The sequence below is a fragment of the Choloepus didactylus genome, chromosome 10 (assembly GCF_015220235.1).
Source record: "Choloepus didactylus isolate mChoDid1 chromosome 10, mChoDid1.pri, whole genome shotgun sequence".
NCBI classification, from domain to species: domain Eukaryota; kingdom Metazoa; phylum Chordata; class Mammalia; order Pilosa; family Megalonychidae; genus Choloepus; species Choloepus didactylus.
In genome coordinates, this window is record NC_051316.1 from 47,221,936 (window position 1) to 47,245,687 (window position 23,752).

At 39.8% G+C, this 23,752-nt stretch overlaps 1 protein-coding gene across 1 annotated transcript in view; it reads right to left on the reverse strand.

The window, feature by feature from the left end:
- The window catches only part of TJP2 (tight junction protein 2), a 145,524-nt gene that overhangs the window by 99,848 nt on the left and 21,924 nt on the right, over window positions 1–23,752 (reverse strand). Inside the window, exon 2 of the mRNA XM_037797362.1 lies at window positions 15,907–16,027. The gene's annotated coding sequence lies outside the window, so the exon portion shown is untranslated. The remainder of the gene's footprint in view (window positions 1–15,906; window positions 16,028–23,752) is intronic.

Here is a 23,752-nt window from a genome sequence, read left to right on the forward strand (position 1 = left end):
TGTCATTACCTGGTGTTCTCTCTTCCTGTGTCTGTCTGACCCTGACCCAAATTTGCCTCTTCTTATAAAGACACCAGTCATAACAGAGTAGGGCCCTTATCCTGTTTCACCTCATTTTAACTAATCACATTTTCAAAGACCCTGTTTCCAAATAAAGTCGCATTACCTGGATTGGGGTTATGACTTGACCATATCTTTTGGGGGGACACAATTCCACCCATAAGTCTGGGGTAGTCCCTGCAAATTTGCATTTCTAATGAGTCCCCATCTGAGTTGAGGTTACAGTCTGGGGACTAAATTTGAGCTTGCTTGAAATGCAGAATTACAGGGTCTACTCGAGCCCTAAAGAGTCAACACTATTTAAAAAGATCCCCAAGTGATTCATGTGCACAGTAAAGTTCATGTAGCAAATAACCTAGAAAGACTGAATAAGAGAAAATGCCATCAAGAGGGATTAGATTAAACCCTGGAAAAACTTTGGCAGGAACTAGCATTATCACTGTAAAATGGTGTTGCTATGTGGATCCTTAAGCTGGATTTATGTCTTTCTAAGGTTAGGGCATATTTGGTGTATTCTGCTAATACAATGATGTTACTTAATCTATTCAACAGATCTACATTGTAAAATATAGTCCTGATTTCACAGTGGAGGAAATTGAAACACTATTATGTTATTGATCTTTTGTACCATCTACTAGCTGTTCAATGTGAAAAGACCTACATCTGAGAACAAGTCCCATTATCTCCATTGTACAATTTGCTTTCTTTAACTTTTCAAGTCCTAGGAGATATCATTGCTATAACATGGTCAGTTTACTAAGAAAGTTGCATAAATTATTTTTAAAGTGTGATGTATCATGTCGTATAAATTCATTGCTCAAAAAGGAACATTTTAGTGTTTTAATGGAATTTAAACCACACATGATATTCTAAATGAAAGGACAATTACAGATTTCAACAGAGTAGAACAGAGTTGTTTGATTAGATGAAGTTGAACTAAAAATGGGTGGTGTTCAGCTAGCTCACAGTGGTATATTCTTGACAGTGGATAAAGCCTTGAAATATTTCTTTGCTGGTTGGTACCTGGTCACTGTCCTAAGTGCCCACATTGGGTGCCTGGGCTGCCTCAGCCAACCCCTGTGGACTCCTAGACACACTCAAGACCTGGTGACTGAAGGATGAATGGCTGGCAGAGCAGGTGTTCTTCAGGATCCTGTGCTCTTTAACTATAGCTCCCTTTTCGAGTGTAGGATTGGTTGGTATTGGAAACTAAATATTCTGAATATCATTCCATTTTCCACTTGAACCATGACTGTTTATCAAAGGAACATATTGTGGTCCTAATGGCATTGGGGCAGTGGCTGCACATTCACCATTGGCTGGTGTTCAGAAGCTTCAGTCTCATTAACAGTAAATCTGCCACTGAAGTATCTGCTCCATGAATTGCTCGGTGCACCATCTCCTGAGTGGTGCCTGATTTAGTCACCAGCTCCAAACCAAAAACAGTCGGTGGTTTTCCTAATCATGGGTGAGATCTCGTTCAGCAGAATTCTTAGTACTTTCCTAAAAATAATTGGATTTAATATTGTTTACTTTCAGAAGTTGCTAGTTTTAATATAAGGATTATATATAATTCTTCGACTTTAAAATAGTTACAAATGGGAACTTACACATACAGATAATTTAAAATGTTAATTTAAATGACAAATAATTAAATTATAATTTATATCTCACTCATTGGTATCTGTTAAGTAATAATTCTATTCTAACTTTAAAACTAAATCAATACCCAGTGTCTTTATCATAAATATACTGAATATTTTGCTAATATATTTTAAAATATTCAGTTCTGATGTTCAAAATTGAGAATGATTAGCTCTAAATTATATTAACTCTTTCCCTGTATGCAAAAGAAGTTTACCAACCTTGTTATGGATTCACAAACATTTTTTGTGTGTGATAATATGAGAATATGTTTATGTTATAATATACCATGGAATACATACAGAATGGTATTGATCATATACAAACATACAGAAGTAGATTTGAAGAAAATATCTCTACATATTAATAGTCGTTTCTGGGCTTTAAAGTTTCTGCAATGTTACTACATCAAAATATTTTTCCCTCTAGGTAAAAAATATAACTTTCATACTGGCCCACAGTACTTTGAAACAGTTGCTGGACCACTAAGTGAGTGCTGCTTTGGCTGGAGTGGTGGAGGAGAAAGTGTTGGAGGGAAGGACAGATGGTGATGAGGAAAAGAGATAAGAAACAGAGAACCTTTTTAAGAAATTTGCCTGTGAAAAGAAAAAGAGATGTAGGGCTCTGGGTTTGTAAGCCTCTTGTCATTTCTTAATTCTTAGGTTATGGATTCTCTTAAGTATGCAGGAGTATAATTAAATTTATGTTTCAGGAAATCTGTCTCTACACCAAATAACCTATGCACTATAGTTAAGATGTCTAGACGTCTCAGATTTCCAGAGTTAGACAGATGGCCAACAGTTTATCTTCTTGCTGATTCTACGAGTAAATCATACACTCTAGTTTTTGTTTGAAAACATGTTCCAATATTATGAAAACTTCAGAGTGTAAATAAGAATAAACCCCTCCCCCCTTTTTTTTTCTCCTACTTAAAAGGTATCCTGGGGAGGCGGGGCAAGATGGCAGACTGGTGAGCTGTATGTTTTAGTTACTCCTCCAGGAAAGTAGGTAAAAAGCCAGGAACTGCGTGGACTGGACACCACAGAGCAATCTGTCTTTGGGCATACTTCATACAACACTCATGAAAACGTGGAACTGCTGAGATCAGCGAAATCTGTAAGTTTTTGCGGCCAGGGGACCCGCGCCCCTCCCTGCCAGGCTCAGTCCCGGGGGAGGAGGGGCTGTCAGCTCCAGGAAGGAGAAGGGAGAATTGCAGTGGCTGCTCTTATCGGAAACTCATTCTACTGATTCAAACTCCAACCATAGATAGACTGAGGCCAGACACCAGAGACTCTGAGAGCAGCCAGCCCAGCAGAGAGGAGACGGGCATAGAAGGAAAACAACACGAGAAGCTCCAAAGTAAAAGCAGAGGATTTTTGGAGTTCTGGTGAGCACAGAAAGGGGAAGGGCGGAGATCAGGCCTTGAGGCGCATATGCAAATCCCGAAGCAAGGCTGATCTCTCTGCCCTGTGCACCTTTCCTTAATGGCCCTGGTTGCTTTGTCTATTAGCATTTCAATAACCCATTAGATCTCTGAGGAGGGCCGTTTTTTTTTTTTTTTTTTTTTAAATCCTTTTTGCTTTTTCTAAAACAATTACTCTAACAAGCTCAATACAGAAAGCTTCAAAGAATTGCAATTTGGGCACGTCAAGTCAAGAGCAGAACTAAGAGAGCTCTGAGACAAAAGGCAATAATCCAGTGGCTGAGAAAATTCACTAAACAACACAACTTCCCAAGAAAAGGGGGGTGTCCGCTCACAGCCACCATCCTGGTGGACAGGAAACACTCCTGCCCATCGCCAGCCCCATAGCCCAGAGCTGCCCCAGACAACCCAGTGTGACGGAAGTGCTTCAAATAACAGGCACACACCACAAAACTGGGTGTGGACATTAGCCTTCCCTGCAACCTCAGCTGAATGTCCCAGAGCTGGGAAGGGGGAGCAGTGTGAATTAACAGAGCCCCATTCAGCCATCATTTGAGCAGACTGGGAGCCTCCCAACACAGCCCAGCAGACCAGAACTGCCCTGGGGGGACGGCACTCACCTGTGACATAGCACAGTCATCCCTCAACAGAGGACCCGGGGTGCACAGCCTGGAAGAGGGGCCCACTTGCAAGTCTCAGGAGCCATACGCCAATACCAAAGACTTGTGGGTCAGTGGCAGAGACAAACTGTGTCAGGACTGAACTGAAGGATTAGACTATTGCAGTAGCTTTAAAACTCTAGGATCATCAGGGAGATTTGATTGTTAGGGCCACCCCCCCTCCCCGACTGCCCAGAAACACGCCCCACATACAGGACAGGCAACACCAACTACACACGCAAGCTTGGGACACCAATTGGGCCCCACAAGACTCACTCCCCCACTCACCAAAAAGGCTAAGCAGGGGAGATCTGGCTTGTGGAGAACAGGTGGCTCGTGGACGCCACCTGCTGGTTAGTTAGAGAAAGTGTACTCCACGAAGCTGTAGATCTGATAAATTAGAGATAAGGACTTCAACTGGTCTACAAACCCTAAAAGAACCCTATGAAGTTCAGCAAATGCCACGAGGCCAAAAACAACAGAAAATTATAAAGCATATGAAAAAACCAGACGATATGGATAACCCAAGCCCAAGCACCCAAATCAAAAGACCAGAAGAGACACACCTAGAGCAGCTACTCAAAGAACTAAAGATGAACAATGAGACCATAGTACGGGATATGAAGGAAATCAAGAAGACCCTAGAAGAGCATAAAGAAGACATTGCAAGACTAAATAAAAAAATGGATGATCTTATGGAAATTAAAGAAACTGTTGACCAAATTAAAAAGATTCTGGACACTCACAGTACAAGACTAGAGGAAGCTGAACAACGAATCAGTGACCTGGAAGATGACAGAATGGAAAATGAAAGCATAAAAGAAAGAATGGGGAAAAAAATTGAAAAACTCGAAATGGACCTCAGGGATATGATAGATAATATGAAACGTCCGAATATAAGACTCATTGGTGTCCCAGAAGGGGAAGAAAAGGGTAAAGGTCTAGGAAGAGTATTCAAAGAAATTGTTGGGGAAAACTTCCCAAATCTTCTAAACAACATAAATACACAAATCATAAATGCTCAGCGAACTCCAAATAGAATAAATCCAAAAAAACCCACTCCGAGACATATACTGATCACACTGTCAAACATAGAAGAGAAGGAGCAAGTTCTGAAAGCAGCAAGAGAAAAGCAATTCACCACATACAAAGGAAACAGCATAAGACTAAGTAGTGACTACTCAGCAGCCACCATGGAGGCGAGAAGGCAGTGGCACGATATATTTAAAATTCTGAGTGAGAGGAATTTCCAGCCAAGAATACTTTATCCAGCAAAGCTCTCCTTCAAATTTGAGGGAGAGCTTAAATTTTTCACAGACAAAGAAATGCTGAGAGAATTTGCTAACAAGAGACCTGCCCTACTGGAGATACTAAAGGGAGCCCTACAGACAGAGAAACAAAGACAGGACAGAGAGACCTGGAGAAAGGTTCAGTACTAAAGAGATTCGGTATGGGTACAATAAAGGATATTAATAGAGAGAGGGAAAAATATGGCAAACATAATCCAAAGGATAAGATGGCCGATTCAAGAAATGCCTTCACGGTTTTAACGTTGAATGTAAATGGATTAAACTCCCCAATTAAAAGATATAGATTCGCAGAATGGATCAAAAAAAATGAACCATCAATATGTTGCATACAAGAGACTCATCTTAGACACAGGGACACAAAGAAACTGAAAGTGAAAGGATGGAAAAAAATATTTCATGCAAGCTACAGCCAAAAGAAAGCAGGTGTAGCAATATTAATCTCAGATAAAATAGACTTCAAATGCAGGGATGTTTTGAGAGACAAAGAAGGCCACTACATACTAATAAAAGGGGCAATTCAGCAAGAAGAAATAACAATCGTAAATGTCTATGCACCCAATCAAGGTGCCACAAAATACATGAGAGAAACATTGGCAAAACTAAAGGAAGCAATTGATGTTTCCACAATAATTGTGGGAGACTTCAACACATCACTCTCTCCTATAGATAGATCAACCAGACAGAAGACCAATAAGGAAATTGAAAACCTAAACAATCTGATAAATGAATTAGATTTAACAGACATCTACAGGACATTACATCCCAAATCACCAGGATACACATACTTTTCTAGTGCTCACGGAACTTTCTCCAGAATAGATCATATACTGGGACATAAAACAAGCCTCAATAAATTTAAAAAGATTGAAATTATTCAAAGCACATTCTCTGACCACAATGGAATACAATTAGAAGTCAATAACCATCAGAGACTTAGAAAATTCACAAATACCTGGAGGTTAAACAACACACTCCTAAACAATCAGTGGGTTAAAGAAGAAATAGCAAGAGAAATTGCTAAATATATAGAGACGAATGAAAATGAGAACACAACATACCAAAACCTATGGGATGCAGCAAAAGCAGTGCTAAGGGGGAAATTTATAGCACTAAACGCATATATTAAAAAGGAAGAAAGAGCCAAAATCAAAGAACTAATGGAGCAACTGAAGAAGCTAGAAAATGAACAGCAAACCAATCCTAAACCAAGTAGAAGAAAACAAATAACAAGGATTAAAGCAGAAATAAATGACATAGAGAACAAAAAAACAATAGAAAGGATAAATATCACCAAAAGTTGGTTCTTTGAGAAGATCAACAAGATTGACAAGCCCCTAGCTAGACTGACAAAATCAAAAAGAGAGAAGACCCATATAAACAAAATAATGAATGAAAAAGGTGACATAACTGCAGATCCTGAAGAAATTAAAAAAATTATAAGAGGATATTATGAACAACTGTATGGCAACAAACTGGATAATGTAGAAGAAATGGACAATTTCCTGGAAACATATGAACAACCTAGACTGACCAGAGAAGAAATAGAAGACCTCAACCAACCCATCACAAGCAAAGAGATCCAATCAGTCATCAAAAATCTTCCCACAAATAAATGCCCAGGGCCAGATGGCTTCACAGGGGAATTCTACCAAACTTTCCAGAAAGAACTGACACCAATCTTACTCAAACTCTTTCAAAACATTGAAAAAAATGGAACACTACCTAACTCATTTTATGAAGCTAACATCAATCTAATACCAAAACCAGGCAAAGATGCTACAAAAAAGGAAAACTACCGGCCAATCTCCCTAATGAATATAGATGCAAAAATCCTCAACAAAATACTTGCAAATCGAATCCAAAGACACATTAAAAAAATCATACACCATGACCAAGTGGGGTTCATTCCAGGCATGCAAGGATGGTTCAACATAAGAAAAACAATCAATGTATTACAACACATTAAAAACTCGAAAGGGAAAAATCAATTGATCATCTCAATAGATGCTGAAAAAGCATTTGACAAAATCCAACATCCGTTTTTGATAAAAACACTTCAAAAGGTAGGAATTGAAGGAAACTTCCTCAACATGATAAAGAGCATATATGAAAAACCCACAGCCAGCATAGTACTCAATGGTGAGAGACTGAAAGCCTTCCCTCTAAGATCAGGAACAAGACAAGGATGCCCGCTGTCACCACTGTTATTCAACATTGTGCTGGAAGTGCTAGCCAGGGCAATCCGGCAAGACAAAGAAATAAAAGGCATCCAAATTGGAAAAGAAGAAGTAAAACTGTCATTGTTTGCAGATGATATGATCTTATATCTAGAAAACCCTGAGAAATCAACGATACACCTACTAGAGCTAATAAACAAATTTAGCAAAGTAGCGGGATAGAAGATTAATGCACATAAGTCAGTAATGTTTCTATATGCTAGAAATGAACAAACTGAAGAGACACTCAAGAAAAAGATACCATTTTCAATAGCAACTAAAAAAATCAAGTACCTAGGAATAAACTTAACCAAAGATGGAAAAGACCTATACAAAGAAAACTACATTACTCTACTAAAAGAAATAGAAGGGGACCTTAAAAGATGGAAAAATATTCCATGTTCATGGATAGGAAGGCTAAATGTCATTAAGATGTCAATTCTACCCAAACTCATCTACAGATTCAATGCAATCCCAATCAAAATTCCAACAACCTACTTTGCAGACTTGGAAAAGCTAGTTATCAAATTTATTTGGAAAGGGAAGATGCCTCGAATTGCTAAAGACACTCTAAAAAAGAAAAACCAAGTGGGAGGACTTACACTCCCTGACTTTGAAGCTTATTATAAAGCCACAGTTGCCAAAACAGCATGGTACTGGCACAAAGATAGACATATAGATCAATGGAATCGAATTGAGAATTCAGAGATAGACCCTCAGATCTATGGCCGACTGATCTTTGATAAGGCCCCCAAAGTCACCGAACTGAGCCATAATGGTCTTTTCAACAAATGGGGCTGGGAGAGTTGGATATCCATATCCAAAAGAATGAAAGAGGACCCCTACCTCACCCCCTACACAAAAATTAACTCAAAATGGACCAAAGATCTCAATATAAAAGAAAGTACCATAAAACTCCTAGAAGATAATGTAGGAAAACATCTTTAAGACCTTGTATTAGGAGGCCACTTCCTAGACTTTACACCCAAAGCACAAGCAACAAAAGAGAAAATAGATAAATGGGAACTCCTCAAGCTTAGAAGTTTCTGCACCTCAAAGGAATTTCTCAAAAAGGTAAAGAGGCAGCCAACTCAATGGGAAAAAATTTTTGGAAACCATGTATCTGACAAAAGACTGATATCTTGCATATACAAAGAAATCCTACAACTCAATGACAATAGTACAGACAGCCCAATTATAAAATGGGCAAAAGATATGAAAAGACAGTTCTCTGAAGAGGAAATACAAATGGCCAAGAAACACATGAAAAAATGTTCAGCTTCACTAGCTATTAGAGAGATGCAAATTAAGACCACAATGAGATACCATCTAACACCGGTTAGAATGGCTGCCATTAAACAAACAGGAAACTACAAATGCTGGAGGGGATGTGGAGAAATTGGAACTCTTATTCATTGTTGGTGGGACTGTATAATGGTTCAGCCACTCTGGAAGTCAGTCTGGCAGTTCCTTAGAAAACTAGATATAGAGCTACCATTCGATCCAGCGATTGCACTTCTCGATATATACCCGGAAGATCGGAAAGCAGTGACACGAACAGATATCTGCACGCCAATGTTCATAGCAGCATTATTCACAATTGCCAAGAGATGGAAACAACCCAAATGTCCTTCAACAGATGAGTGGATAAATAAAATGTGGTATATACACACGATGGAATACTACGTGGCAGTAAGAAGGAACGATCTGGTGAAACATATGACAACATGGATGAACCTTGAAGACATAATGCTGCGCGAAATAAGCCAGGCACAAAAAGAGAAATATTATATGCTACCACTAATGTGAACTTTGAAAAATGTAAAACAAATGGTTTATAATGTAGAATGTAGGGGAACTAGCAGTAGAGAGCAATTAAGGAAGGGGGAATAATAATCCAAGAAGAACAGATAAGCTATTTAACGTTCTGGGGATGCCCAGAAATGACTATGGTCTGTTAATTTCTGATGGATGTAGTAGGAACAAGTTCACTGAAATGTTGCTATATTATGTAACTTTCTTGGGGTAAAGTAGGAACATGTTGGAAGTTAAGCAGTTATCTTAGGTTAGTTGTCTTTTTCTTACTCCCTTGCTATGGTCTCTTTGAAATGTTCTTTTATTGTATGTTTGTTTTCTTTTTAACTTTTTTTTTCATACAGTTGATTTGAAAAAAGAAGGGAAAGTTAAAAAAAAAAAAAGAAAAGAAAAAAGACAAACAAGGAAAAAAAAAAAAAAAGATGTAGTGCCCCCTTGAGGAGCCTGTGGAGAATGCAGGGGTATTCGCCTACCCCACCTCCATGGTTGCTAACATGACCACAGACATAGGGGACTGGTGGTTTGATGGGTTGAGCCCTCTACCATAAGTTTTACCCTTGGGAAGACGGTTGCTGCAAAGGAGAGGCTAGGCCTCCCTGTATTTGTGCCTAAGAGTCTCCTCCTGAATGCCTCTTTGTTGCTCAGATGTGGCCCTCTCTCTCTGGCTAAGCCAACTTGAAAGGTGAAATCACTGCCCTCCCCCCCTACGTGGGATCAGACACCCAGGGAAGTGAATCTCCCTGGCAACGTGGAATATGACTCCCGGGGAGGAATGTAGACCCGGCATCGTGGGATGGAGAACTTCTTGACCAAAAGGGGGATGTGAAAGGAAATGAAATAAGCTTCAGTGGCAGAGAGATTCCAAAACGAGCCGAGAGATCACTCTGGTGGGCACTCTTACGCACACTTTAGACAACCTTTTTTAGGTTCTAAAGAATTGGGGTAGCTGGTGGTGGATACCTGAAACTATTAAACTACAACCCAGAACCCATGAATCTCGAAGACAGTTGTATAAAAATGTAGCTAATGAGGGGTGACAGTGGGATTGGGAATGCCATAAGGACCAAACTCCACTTTGTCTAGTTTATGGATGGATGTGTAGAAAAGTAGGGGAAGCAAACAAACAGACAAAGGTACCTAGTGTTCTTTTTTACTTCAATTGCTCTTTTTCACTCTAATTATTATTCTTGTTATTTTTGTGTGTGTGCTAATGAAGGTGTCAGGGATTGATTTAGGTGATGAATGTACAACTATGTAATGGTACTGTAAACAATCGAAAGTACAGTTTGTTTTGTATGACTGCGTGGTATGTGAATATATCTCAATAAAATGATGATTAAAAAAAAAAAAAAAAAAGGTATCCTGATCTCTCATGCAGAAAGTTTGCTTGAATGGCTAAAATGACAAACTCTTTGTAGATAATTATTTGGAGAAATGCTCTTTCATTTTAAATGCTAAAAGAAGATAATATGGAATTATTGTGTTGGTACCAACAAAATTACTTGTCTGAAACCTCCCTGACTGAATAGTTTAGTTGTTTAAACACCTGTATGCCGAAACAATTCCAAGTAAAATGTACTTATAACACTATAACACAAGTGTGAGGACCAACACATTGCTTACAAACATTTCGGCTGGTTTGGGAGGGAAATTAAAAATAGGACATCTATACTCAGATAATCTGTGTATTAATAGGTATTCCAAAATTGTAATAGCAAAAAGCATCACCATCTTGAAAAATGTAGCCCCTTTCTTTCATGAACTTTAAGTGTTTCATATACACTAATGAGTTCCCAAACATCTCCTTATAACAAATAAGAAACTTGAGTTTAAGAGTATCATATTCAGAAACTCAAGAAGCAGAAACTTAACAGCCTAGCAATTTGGTACCCTGCTCTCCACACCAGGGTTTTTCCCACTGAACCAGGAGGAAACACAGAAACAAAGAAAATGCTAAAGGTTAGTGGAGCACTGGGTGGAAAAGCACAGCTATGAAGACAGACAGACAGACCTGGGTTTCAACAAGCCCCCATTCTGCTACTTCTTAGGTTGAGCCTTATGAAAATGCCACTACTTGATTGTTTCTGACCTAAACAAATGGGAAACCTGTGTGGTTTGATCTAACAGCTGTGTGACTTGGGCAGCTTCCCGAAACTCTCTAAGCTTCTGTTTCTTCATCTGTAAAATAGGGATTATAGCTGGACCTACACCTCAGAGGTTGGGTATGAGAATTAAACAAGACAAAACAGGTAAAGCATTTAGTATAGTACCTCCTTCACAAAAATGAGTCAAACGTAAAGCTTTCTTTGTTATTACTATTTGTGTTCCTGCTTTCAAATCTTCTGGGTATATCCCAAGTAGCGGGATTGCTGGATTGTAAGACAACTCTATACTTAGCTTCCTGAGGAATAGCCTAACCGAATTCCACAGTGGCTTACCATTTTACATTCCTACCAGCAGTGAGTAAGTGTTCCTATTTTACCACATCCTCTCCAACACTTGTAGTTTCCTGTTTCTTTAATAGCAGACATTTTGTAGGTGGGAGATGATATCTCATTGTGGTTTTGATTTGCATTTCCCTAATAGCTAGTGAAGATGAGCATCTTTTCATGTGCTTTTTAGCAATCTGTATTTTCTCATTGGACAAATGTCTATTCATGTCTTTTGCCCATTTTTTAATTGGGCTGTTTGTCTTTTTATTGTTGAGTTGTAGGATTTCTTTGTATTTTGTTCTGGTTATCAAATCCCTATCAGATATGCGGTCTCCAAATATTTTCTCCCATTGAGTTGGAGGCCTTTTCACTCTTTTGACAAAGTCCTTTGAAGCACAGAAGTATTCAATTTTTAGGAGGTCCCATTTATCTATTTTTTCTTTCATTGCTTGAGCTTTGGATGTAAGCTCTAGGAAACTACATCCTATTACTAGATCTTAAAGATGTTTCCCCACATTTTCTTCTAGGAGTTTCAAGGCACTGGCTCTTATATTCAGGTCTTTAAAACATTTTGAATTAACTTTTGAATAGGATGTGAGATAGGGGTCCTCTTTCATTCTTTTGGATCTGGATATCCAGTTCTCCCAACACCATTTAATGAAGAGACTGTTCTGTTCCAGTTGAGTGGATTTTGCAGCCTTGTCAAAAATCAACTGACCATAGACTCCTCTCCAGAGATTCAACCAAAAAAAGGACAATTCTGAATTGTCTGAAACTCTGGAGGAGGATATAGACTGGAGAAGGATCCTGCAAATGTCAAATTGAGGTAAGAGAAGAAATACCAGGTAGGACTCTTCCATCCCAGACCAGCCGGTTCTCTCCCCTCCCCCACTCGGTCTCAGTGTTGGAAAGGCACAGAATCAGCAGACGAGACCACTCCCACCAGGGGCACAAATTATAAAATATCTCACAGCAGTGAGACCTACCACCACCGTATGAACACCCAGGGGGCAGGGGAGGTCATTTCAAGGGCCAGGTCAGTGAGGAACAATAAGATTGAGAAAATGTGGACAGAGCTTTCCAGCCCCAGGTATGAAGACTCTTCCCCCACCCTTGAGGGAAGCAGTGGGTGGCCATTTCCTTGCTTGAAAGATGGCTGGAATACTGGGTCAGCTGAGGGAGTCCTCTTCCACAGGTGGAACCCCACATTGAGCCAGACTTGGGCCGGCAAAGTGAGGGCATAGGAATCCTGCAGTTTCGGCTTACCTGTGTAGACGCAGCCTGTGCTCAGAGGCAAAGCAGCCTCTCTCCCCCAGAGAGGAGCCTTTAAATTCCCCTAAATTTTCTTCAGCCAGTGCTGTGTGAACGTATCCAACAAATGTTTGAGCAAAGAATCCCTTTACCACAGGTAGGAAAACCAGCCACACACACCACCTGTAAACAAGCCCATGCTCTAAACCAGCTGTTTAAAGTACTCTCCAGGTTAGGGGTTCTCTAAGTGTGGTCTTAGGATCAGAAATATCAGCCTGTCTGGAAACTTGTTAAAATGCAAATTCTCAGGACTCAAGACTGACTGAAACAAAACCTCTGGGAGTGGTGCCCAGCAGTAGGGGTTTTAACAAGTCCTATAGGTGTTTCCCATGTGGCTAAATATTTGAGAACCACTGCTCTGGGTCTATCTAATTCAGTATTCGGAAGTGAGGCTGCTGGCGTGAACTCCCTGGGTATTGCTATACATTAAGGATCCCCTGGAGGAGGGGGAATGAAGAGGGGATCCCAGATGCACAAGCTTTCAGCTAAGATTCACTTTTCAAAACCCATATTATGCAGCAAGTCAGTGATAACAGTTATCTAAATTGCCTCACAATGCAAATCCACATCTAGGAAGCAAGACTCCTGACATCCTTCCTGAAGGCAAAGATGATTTTGCTAGATCAGAAGAGTATTCAAAACCCTTGAAGGTAGCAAGGAAACATGCATGGCCCAGGCAAATAGAGCTCTTCAGAGGGGATGTCAAGATGGTAAAGAAAAGCAGAAAGGCTGATGAACAGTCACCCTCCTCCACCCATGCCAGACATTACAGCATTGCTGCTTGAGGACAGCCCCTATGAATCTGTACTCCAGGTAGCTCCTAACCACGCTCAAAACTGGCCCTTGAGAAAAACTATTCTGAGTGTAGACCTTAAGTCTTCAAGTTCTGTAGGATTAGTATGGAAAGCAGCTATGAAACACACTGTGCAACCCTGGGGAAATCATTTAAAATCTTTGAATCTCAGCTTCCTTATTTGCAAAAAGGAGCTGGTAATGCCTTCCTCTGAGGGTTATTGTGAGGATAAAGAGTATGAGTAAGAGGAAATGGCACGTAAAAGGTTGTCAATACCTGTTTGCTGGATGGGCGATGGGGGATGCTCTGGAAAAACCCTTGTATTAGTTAGGGTTCTCTACGGAAACAGAATCAACAAGAGATATCTACAAATACAAGATTTATAGAAGTGTCTCATGCAACTGTGGGTATGCACGAGTCCAAATTCCATAGGGCAAGCAGCAAATTGGCAACTCCAATGAAGACGTTCGATGAACCCCTCAGGTAGTGAACTGGCAACTCTGATGAATGTTTTCGATGGACTCCTCAGGCAACGAACTGGCAACTCCAATGAACTCAGGAAAAGCTTCACTGGTCAGCCGAAGAAGAAGTGAAGATCCCCTATCTGTCTTGCTTAAAGGTCTTCAACTGATTGGATTAAATCCAGCTGATTGCATTCTCTCATTGTGGAAGACACACCCATCGCTGATGTAATCAGTCACAGCTGTAGCCAATTGACTGATGATTTAATAAACCAGCCTTCTGGTTTATTAAGCAGCCACCAATGTCCTTGCAGTAACAGTTAGGCCAGTGCTTGCTTGACCAGACACCTGGGTACCATCACCTGGCCAAGTTGACACATGAGCCTAACCATCACAACTCTCATCACCCAAGGTCACCTTAGGCTAATTCATCCTAGAAAACCAAGCTTAAGTGTTTACACAAGAAAGCGCTTTGAAGCAAGGCACTGATTTGGGGAACCAAAGTTGGGAGGGCACGTGGTTTGTAGCACAGGGAATCAGAACAAGGCAGATATCTACAGGAGGGGCTTGCCTGAGTCAGAAAGAGCCTTTCCTCCAATAGACAATGATGAGCTCCAACCCCCCTTTGCCAAATTCCATGTGGCCCTTCCCATTTGACTAAATCAACAAAACCTATTTAGAAATCTAGTTTCAGAAAAACCACTTCTGAAGTACAGGCAAGCATTTCTCTTTCCACATTTGGATCCTTTAGGAGTACTGTAGTAGAGAATATCTCAGTCCACAAAACCCACGCCCAGTCCCAGTGGAAACTGAGGACTTCCCCACTCAAGTGTCCCCATTTAGACTAGATTCAGAGAAGGGCCTTGGTATGTGCCAGGTACTTGTTATTCATTAACTCATTTAGCTTCAGTGGTAACATTCCCTTTGTACAGATGAATCTGAGGCTCAAAAACATTAAGATGAGCTAAAAAATCACATAATTAGAAGGCAGTAGCACTGCGATTTGAACTGCTATCTGCTATACTGGGGTGTACTATTCACACTCCACTCAACTTGAGCTCTCACATGTGGCTGGAATCCACCAAGCAGGAACTGAGAGCTTAAACAGACAGGAATTATAAAACAAGCACGTGGAAAAAAAATTCCACCCCCATTCCAGCCAATCACGAATTGGCCTATAATCAGGGGTTAAAGTGAAACTAAGAAAAACACAGCACAACATCTGTCAAAATATAATTTAATCCCTTGTAAATCTCATTTAATTCTTGCTTAAATGAATCAGTAAATAGATAATACTCACTTTTAGCTTTTTCACTGAAAGCTAGTACATAATTAATCTTAAGAAGCCAGTGTAGATTGATGTCTTCTATATTTTTAGCAAAGTGCTTAGCACCATCATATAGTTCTACTACTTCAATGATACTGAAAAACATGAGCTACCCGAATGACCTCCGACCCCAGGCACCAAAATATCTTGTTGCTGATCCTATCAATTTCCACTTATTCTGGATCATGGAAGGGTATGTTTTACCACAGAAGGTCCTTAATTAGTGTTCACCCAACCATGGCCAAGTCGTGCCTAATAATTCAGATCACAAGTGCAAGTATGTCCTTTGGTAAATAGGACATCCCAATTAAATTTTACTTGATATTGAACAGTTTCTACATCAATAACATTGTCAATGGCAGCATCGATTACTTCTAGGATGTGAAATAATTTACATCAAAGTTTTGGTAGAGGAGAGCCGGTACTAGGTGGATGAGAGACAAATAAGCAAGTACCTGGTAAAGCAGGCTGTCTGTCAACACAGATCTGGGTTCTGTGGGGTACTTGTGCTTGGAGGCACAGCTGGGGTGCCAGTCCCACTCACAAGGAGATGATAATAATGTGGCACTCCGCACCCTGAAAAAGACAGAACTGTTAAAAATCCAGTATGGTCATGTGCAACATGGTGAAATCTTGGGAAATAAACTGAAGTTCGCACACCACACAATTCACCCATTTATAGTATGTCTTTTAGTATATTCACAATTGTGCAGTCATCATCAAAATAAATTTTAGAACATTTCCATTACCCCAAAAAGAAATCCTCCAGAGCTTAATCATCAACCCCCAACATCTCTACCTCTTACCCTAGACAACCACTAATCTTCCTTCTGTCTCTATAGATTTGCCAATTCTAGACACTTCATATAGATAGAATCATACAATGTGTCACCTTTCTGTTCGGCTTCTTTCACTTAATATAATGTTTTCAAGATTCATCCATGGTTGAGTATTATGGTTGAACGGTATTCCACTGTACAGAGGTACCACATTTTATTTATCCACGGTCAATGGACATTTGGGTTGTTTCTACTTTTTGGCTGTTATGAATAATGCTGCTATGAACATTCATACACAAGTGTTTGCGTGGACATATGTTTTCATTTCTCTTGAGTCTTAGGAATGGAATTGCCACCACTAATGTTTTTAATCTTCAAAAAATGGAGAAAATGAGTAACCATGTAAAAGTTTGGTATAGTCAATCTCATCTGATGGTTGGTCATCTTAAAAAACAAGCTCTTATAGAAATTCAACTTTCAGGTTAAAAAATATTCAGCAGATGGGAAAATAGCTAGGGAAAACATTTTTTATTTTGACAAAATACAAACAGCATTTACCATTTTAACCATTTTAAGGTATTTTGATAGCCTAAAAGGGAAATCATGTTTCACAGCTTTTAAATAGTGGCTTATTTTTATATTTATAATTGTGGGTTATCCCCAATCAGAAAAGATGCAAATACTTTTTCTTTTTACCACTCCTGCCCCCCCCAGCCCCCCCCCCAAAAAAAACCCACAAGAAATATCCCTTTTGCACATTTTAATCAATCCTGCACATGCCTTGCAAATAGCACAAGGAGGCAAGCTCATTTCTAGGCTGTGTCTGGGCCCCTGCAGCTTCACTTGGGCAGTCAGGGGGGAAACATTCAGTGGGAGGAAGAATGTGGCTTCTCACCAATTCTGGACACACTCTTCTGTTTGCTAGACAAAGCAATGTTGTGGCATCTATGCAAAACACTCCCTCCACAATGACATAGAAATAAAAGATAGTGCTGGTTTTATTTGGACAGGCAAGCGACACATTTCCCTTTTCCACGGATCAGCAGGAAATGTAGGCATGGGCTAAAGCAAGGCCATCTGGACGTCCTACAAAGCAAGCAGCAGGATTAGTGCCCAGCCCATATGGGGTTTCTATTATTACTTCCAAAGATAAATAAATGGCCAGCAAATCAAGATGGGCTCGCTTATACTTTTGGCCTTCATGTGAAATTTGTCTACAGATATCTGCTCCAAATAGACCTAGTTTCTTTTATTGAATCAGCTTGCTTTTTAGATTCAGTTTTCTGCATTACTAAGACCTCCAGTTTTAAATTTCTTTTATAATATTCCTGAGTGCTTTGACAAGTACAGGAACACCCAATAACAATCAGTTTTTTTCTAAAATGCAATATCATTGACCGAGGCCACCTCTAAATTATGTAAGACATAAGAAAAAATTTGGCAGCGAGAACTAAAATAGTTTCTTGGTTTTCAATAGTATTGACAGATATGTAAAATTATCGTCAGGTAACATGAGTCAGAGCTGAACAATTTTACAAAATTTTATAAGGAAAATCCACAGGTGGGCCTCAATATGTGTTTGGGTGTCAATTCTCTTTTTCCCTTCATTCATGACTATATTGAAACTGAGGAATCATTGGCAAATATTTGCTGGCAAGGAGGTAAACGCCCACGTGGGAGGTCATCCCATCTAGTTTTCAATAAACTTACAACATTCAGTCAATTGAGACCCTGTGTCACTAGTTGGTTTGGCCCATTACGTGACAAGTACCATTTGCGGCGTAGAAGCCCAAGCCCAGCCCTGTTTGCAGACAGCAAGAAAAAATACCAAAGAGAGGAGTAAAAGTGAATGAGTTCCCTGAGATTTTGCATATTGAATTATGGCCTGACTTCGAATTCTGTTCTAAAACACAGAAGCAGCTGTTCCTGAAAACTATGCAGTATTACAACATGCATGTTGTTATAATTGGAATACCTGTGAAAAGAATGAAAGGGACAGAATTCTTGGAAGAAAAATATTTAGTGAACCAGCCTATAGAAATCTCTGGCCAGAATGCTCCTGGGCAGATTTCCCTACATAGCACCACAGCCAACAACCCACCTTCTTACCACTGAGGTCATTAACAACTGCCAAGGAAATGCCATCCTGAAGCCCAGAGAAATGCAAGGTCAAGAGGCAGCAAGTAGACTGCGGTAGAAAGTGCTTCTCTAGGTGCTTGCTAGTCAAAATGTGGTTCATGGTCTGAGCCATCTGCATCATCTTGACCATCAAGCAGCCAGGGCCAACTGCATCACCCGGGAGCTCATAAAAAATGCAGACTCACACACCCCACCACAACCTACTGAATTAGAATCACATTTTAACATTAAAGTTTGGGAAACAAGACGTCAAGGTCCCTCTGAAAGATTTAGAACTGATTAATTAAATCAACATATCTCAGTAGATCCTAGCCCCTCCTAGGATCCCCAAAAGGAGAGTTTACTGTAAGCTTAGTGAGGGATATTAATATGTCTAAAGGAAGTGGCCATCAAACAAAAAATGAATATCAGAGAAGCAATCATTCGAAGAACTCAAAGTATTATAGAGACAAGGAAGATCTTGTCCTGTGGTGCAGTGCTATGTCATTAAGTTTAAGGGAAATTTCTGCCCCGAAAAAAAAACAACAGCTCAGAGACCAAACATCCAACTTCCTTTATTAAGTATCACTCTCTAATGAATTGACTTGTTTGGCTTGATTTGGGGACTGGAGGAGAGGCAGAGAATTTCCTACTTAGAGTACTTACATATTCCAATCGTCAGATAAAGTTATCTCCCAAAAGAAATTAATAATCTGGCAATCCATTTTACTCATCTGAATCATGCGAGCTTGTTTACAGTGAATCCCTTAATGAATGATCCTGAGCCAGAAATTAAGAACATCCAGTTTCTGTATGAGGGCCAAGCCTGGATTCTCATGACTCAAATGAGGCTGTGTTTCCCACTCGTAAAATATGAAGACAACTAGAATTCCAGAATGGCAAATAATAGACCCTGTGATGCAACTCCCCAATTGTATGTGCAGAAAAAACATCTCCAATCAATTGCAATATTCCTTTCTTGCTAAGCCCAGACTTGGCCTCGAGGTCCTCCCTAACACATACTCCAATTAACCCAGCCATCATCTGGCATCAGCATGCCATATGAAACCTGTTTGCCATCCCTGACAAAAGTGCCCCTAGCCCTAAACTCCTGTCATTCTGAGACAAAGGTCCAGGCTACATTATGCCCCACCTCTAAGCGCTACCTAAAGAATCACAATTCAGTCACTACGTTTTCCACGGCTCTCACTAACAACATGAACCCACACGTATGCTTATAGAGTCACTATACGCCATGTCCCCATCGTCACCACCACTGCATGTGAGCACACACACATGCTTCCTTTTACTCCCAAGAGAAAAGTAATAATAATAATGATTACGGTGATGGTGATGCCTCAGGACTCCATTCTAAAGCACCCCTAAAATTTCCCAAAGAAATGTCTTGATCATGAATTTCATTACTGACTATTTTTAAATTGATCTAGGAGGGCCACATCTGCCAAGAAGAAACAAGTTCTCAATGAAGAACTCAACATCTATTACCCTTACAAGAGAGATGACCCTTTTCTCCATTTGACCCCCAGACACTCAAAAAGGATTCATGTTCACAGCGACAAGCTTCCAGCCTCCTCTGCTTACCCTGGGTGCTGCCAAAGGTTCACGTGTCTTCTGCTCTCAGGTAGAAGTTCTCTTTTGTTAAGTGGGGTAATACCAACTGCCGCTTCCAGGACAGCCATGTATTTCTTGTACCTCATCTTGTCACTCCTGTTACAAGGTCTTACAAATTTCGATCACTGTTCAGCTGAAGCAACTAAAGTAATCTTTGCTCTACAGGAAGCTGCTGTTTCTTTAGATGTCCTGTGTATCCCTAGCTAGACTATTATATGCAAGAGTGGGGGGTGAGTCTGAAGCCAAACCAGAAACAAACAAACAAACAGACTCTTTCAGATACCCCTGCAACCTCAATGTTACATAAGGCTAAAGAATTTTGAATAAAGCATTACAAAGATGATTTGCAGGATGAAGCAATCTAATGTTTACTCCCCAATTAATCCGCACATAAATATTCACAGCCATTAATCCTTCAAGTACCAATGGCACACAAGGTGATTTATCTCAAGGTCTGGTAATAATTGGTCCAAAAAGCCTGCCTGCCTCTGGATGAACTAAATCAGAAGCAGATTTACTCCTTCAACAAATACCTCTCTCTAAAAAAGGCTGCACTTTGAAAATGAGGAAGGAGTTCCAGTTGTCATTTTATAGCAATGCATTTCTAAATGCCATAAACTCCCTGCTTGGTTCATTGGCAAAGCAAAGATTAATAAATTAAGAAATGATTTTTTTTTAAATACCCTTTTAATATCTCTAGAACCCAACATATGGGAGTCCTGCTAGAATGAAATATATTGTTTTGAGATGTACAGAATATCCGTCCCTCCCATTTTTGTAAGACATTCCCCTTGCCTTTGAGGTGCTTCCTTCACCCCTTTCCATGTGGTACCGATGGGCTGTATGGACATCACAGAGGCCCACCTCGTGGGTCATGGTACACATGACCCAGGCTGGGTCAACCAGTCCTCCCTGGAATGAAAGCACGACTTCATACTAGCCAGGGCTAACCAGGGCTGATAGGAAATCAGAGCTGGTGGCAGTCGTGCGCCTCACCACATAGAGAGGGCTCATCACTAGAAGATGAGAAAAACAGCACCAACAGAAATGTGATGAAATCATTTGAGCTTCTGGTTCCAGACATGCCTAAGGTCACCGTCGTCCCATGAATTCCCAGTTACACAGCTAATAAATTGACTTTTTCAAATTTATATTTTGCTGAGTTTCTGTCATTGCAAAAGAGTTCTGACTTATATACCTCCCTTACTAACTTCTTCAAACTACTTTTTTTTTCTGTTTGATATCCTATGGCAATATCTAGGAGCTCTGCTGCTCCTGGTCTAAACAAACTCATAAATAAAGAGAAAATAAAATAGAAGAGGGAGACTTTATGAAATAACTCTGTTTAACCTAGATAACTACAATGAATAAGTGTCCCAAACACTTCCTCAAAGACCATTTGCCAATATCCTGAACCCTACTTCTACAGTATAGATTCTCTCTTTCCTCAATAGCAAATATATATATATATATATATATATACACTCACACACACTCAGCAATTCCACTTTTAGGAATCTTATTCCATAGCAAATCCACTTTTACAAAATTTCATTGTACAGATACACACACAATTTGAACAATGCTAATTGTGCCAATATTACGAGAAATATTTCACTCTATACCCTTAAGTACCTTTGAATATTGTGAATATATTATACACACAAAAAATTTTAAAAGGAGCAAAAGCATATTTTATATAGCTACATACTTAATGTTAAAATATTTACTGACACTTTTTTTGTAATGGAACTCTCCTCTAACAGTCATTTATTTGGAACCAATACATAGAGGAATATTTTAATAGGAGTGGATGAGAAAACCCCTTCTTAAACCCTACTCATGAAAAGCAGCAGTAGCAGCCACTTTTTGGCAAACTCCAAGTCCAGAATCCAGAAATTCCATTTATACTCAAGAAAGCAGGTAGCACAGAGCATGGTTAGGACACAGCAATCACCGAGATGCAAGTCAGTTTAGCTGTGGGCTCTTGGTCATTTGTTGTTTATTAAAACACTGCTCATCCAAAAAGAGTGATGTTGGTATGTTCAAAGCAGGTCTCTTCTCTTCCTAACTATTATTAATCTTTTCATTAACTTCTTATTCCTCTTCACACATTCAGAGCACAACGTATTATCTTCCACGTCTGGGAATGGGAAAATGCCGGCTGGTAACAGGAAGAGAGGGCTCATCCTCTTGGGAGTGTCAGGCACCCTGGCCTGCCCTGCAAGGACCTGCAGGTGAACCCATCACTTGCTGTCTGCAGGGAGAACTCTGCCATGGAGCACACATCATCTGACACACAGGCTCGCAGCAAAACAGTCCCAACAGAAGTATGAACAGGACACGAATTCCCAGTCTTAGGCTGAGCTGCTCTTGCAGCAATTCTTGTCCATGATGCCAGTATTGCCTCCTGAGCTGAAGTGATGAAGTTATCACTTCAACTGTATTAGTCCCTCCTTTTCTCTCCCTTCTCTTACAATTTTTTTGATCCTCTGCTGTCTTGATCACCGTCTTGCTCTTGCACTTCTCCAAACATGACTGCACCCTGGCCTCCCATGGTGTGTCAGGAATATCTTGTTTTTGCTCAGGGTAAGCATGTTGCAGGAGCCTCAGATAAACCTCTATTTTCAGGCCATCGGTACTCAAATTGTTGGTGCCACTTCCACAAAGTGTCCTGATGTACCTTATTAACTGGAGGCAAAATGGTTGGCAAGGGAAGCACTGGCACTTAACTAGGTTTTAAGCAAGCTTTGAATTGCTTATTCATTTGAGGAAGATGAACTTTATCCTTTTTCCTGGACTTCTTTAGGTTAACTTCTGCAGGTGAATTACATGGTTCCATTGGATGCTTCTCTTGAGGTTCCTCTTTTACTGGAACTAATGTGATCATCACATGTTCCTTATCTAATTCTTGCTCCAAAACAGTCTTTCTCTCTCAAACCCAAGGGCGCAGAAACTCCAATCCAGCCCATTGTAGTAATACTCTCCAAGTTTCTAAAAATTTTTACCTGAATGACTTAAATCAGTGGTTTTCAAAGTGGGCTGCACACACCAACAATCTTCTAAGTGCAGAGAGAAAATATTAGACTATCTATTTCCACTATCTTTTTCTCTCATTCTTTAAAAATTTAGTTTAGGTGTTTATGCTTTTAAATATTCCTATTTACTTTGATAACCAATATATTTGCAAGTTACATTAAAGTATATCATTTTTAAATAAATATATAAATATATATATTGTAGAGCACACTTTAAAATCTGATAGGGGTATGTGATCAAAAAAGATTAAAGGTCAGTCACTTAACCCTTCCACTACTCTCTAAGATTCAATTCCCCATTTAGATGACAAGAGGTCTAAAGAGATGAACACTAATTTTCCATGCAACAACAGAAGCCTAAGAGTGTCCACTTGATTTTGCCTGGTGGTGGAAAACAAGGGAGAAACCATTTGGTCTTAGAATATTTCATTTCCATAGTATTCATCAATATCACTCCCACTGGTTGTTCTGCAAACAATTAGTACCAGTTAGTCACAGGCATTATTTTATAGTCTGAACTTGGTTGGCTACAGCTGCCACTTCCATAAAAGGCTCCAATACAGCCCTAGTGCAGTTAAATCATACAGCAAGATGTAATTATTGTCACACAACAGTTTTTGTTCTAACGAATTGTATTTCTAATGATGTGATAAAAACTATTACACAACCTTTCTCAATTAAGAAATGAAGCTTGAACTAACAAAAAAAAATCAAGTTAAACTTGTTATTCATTG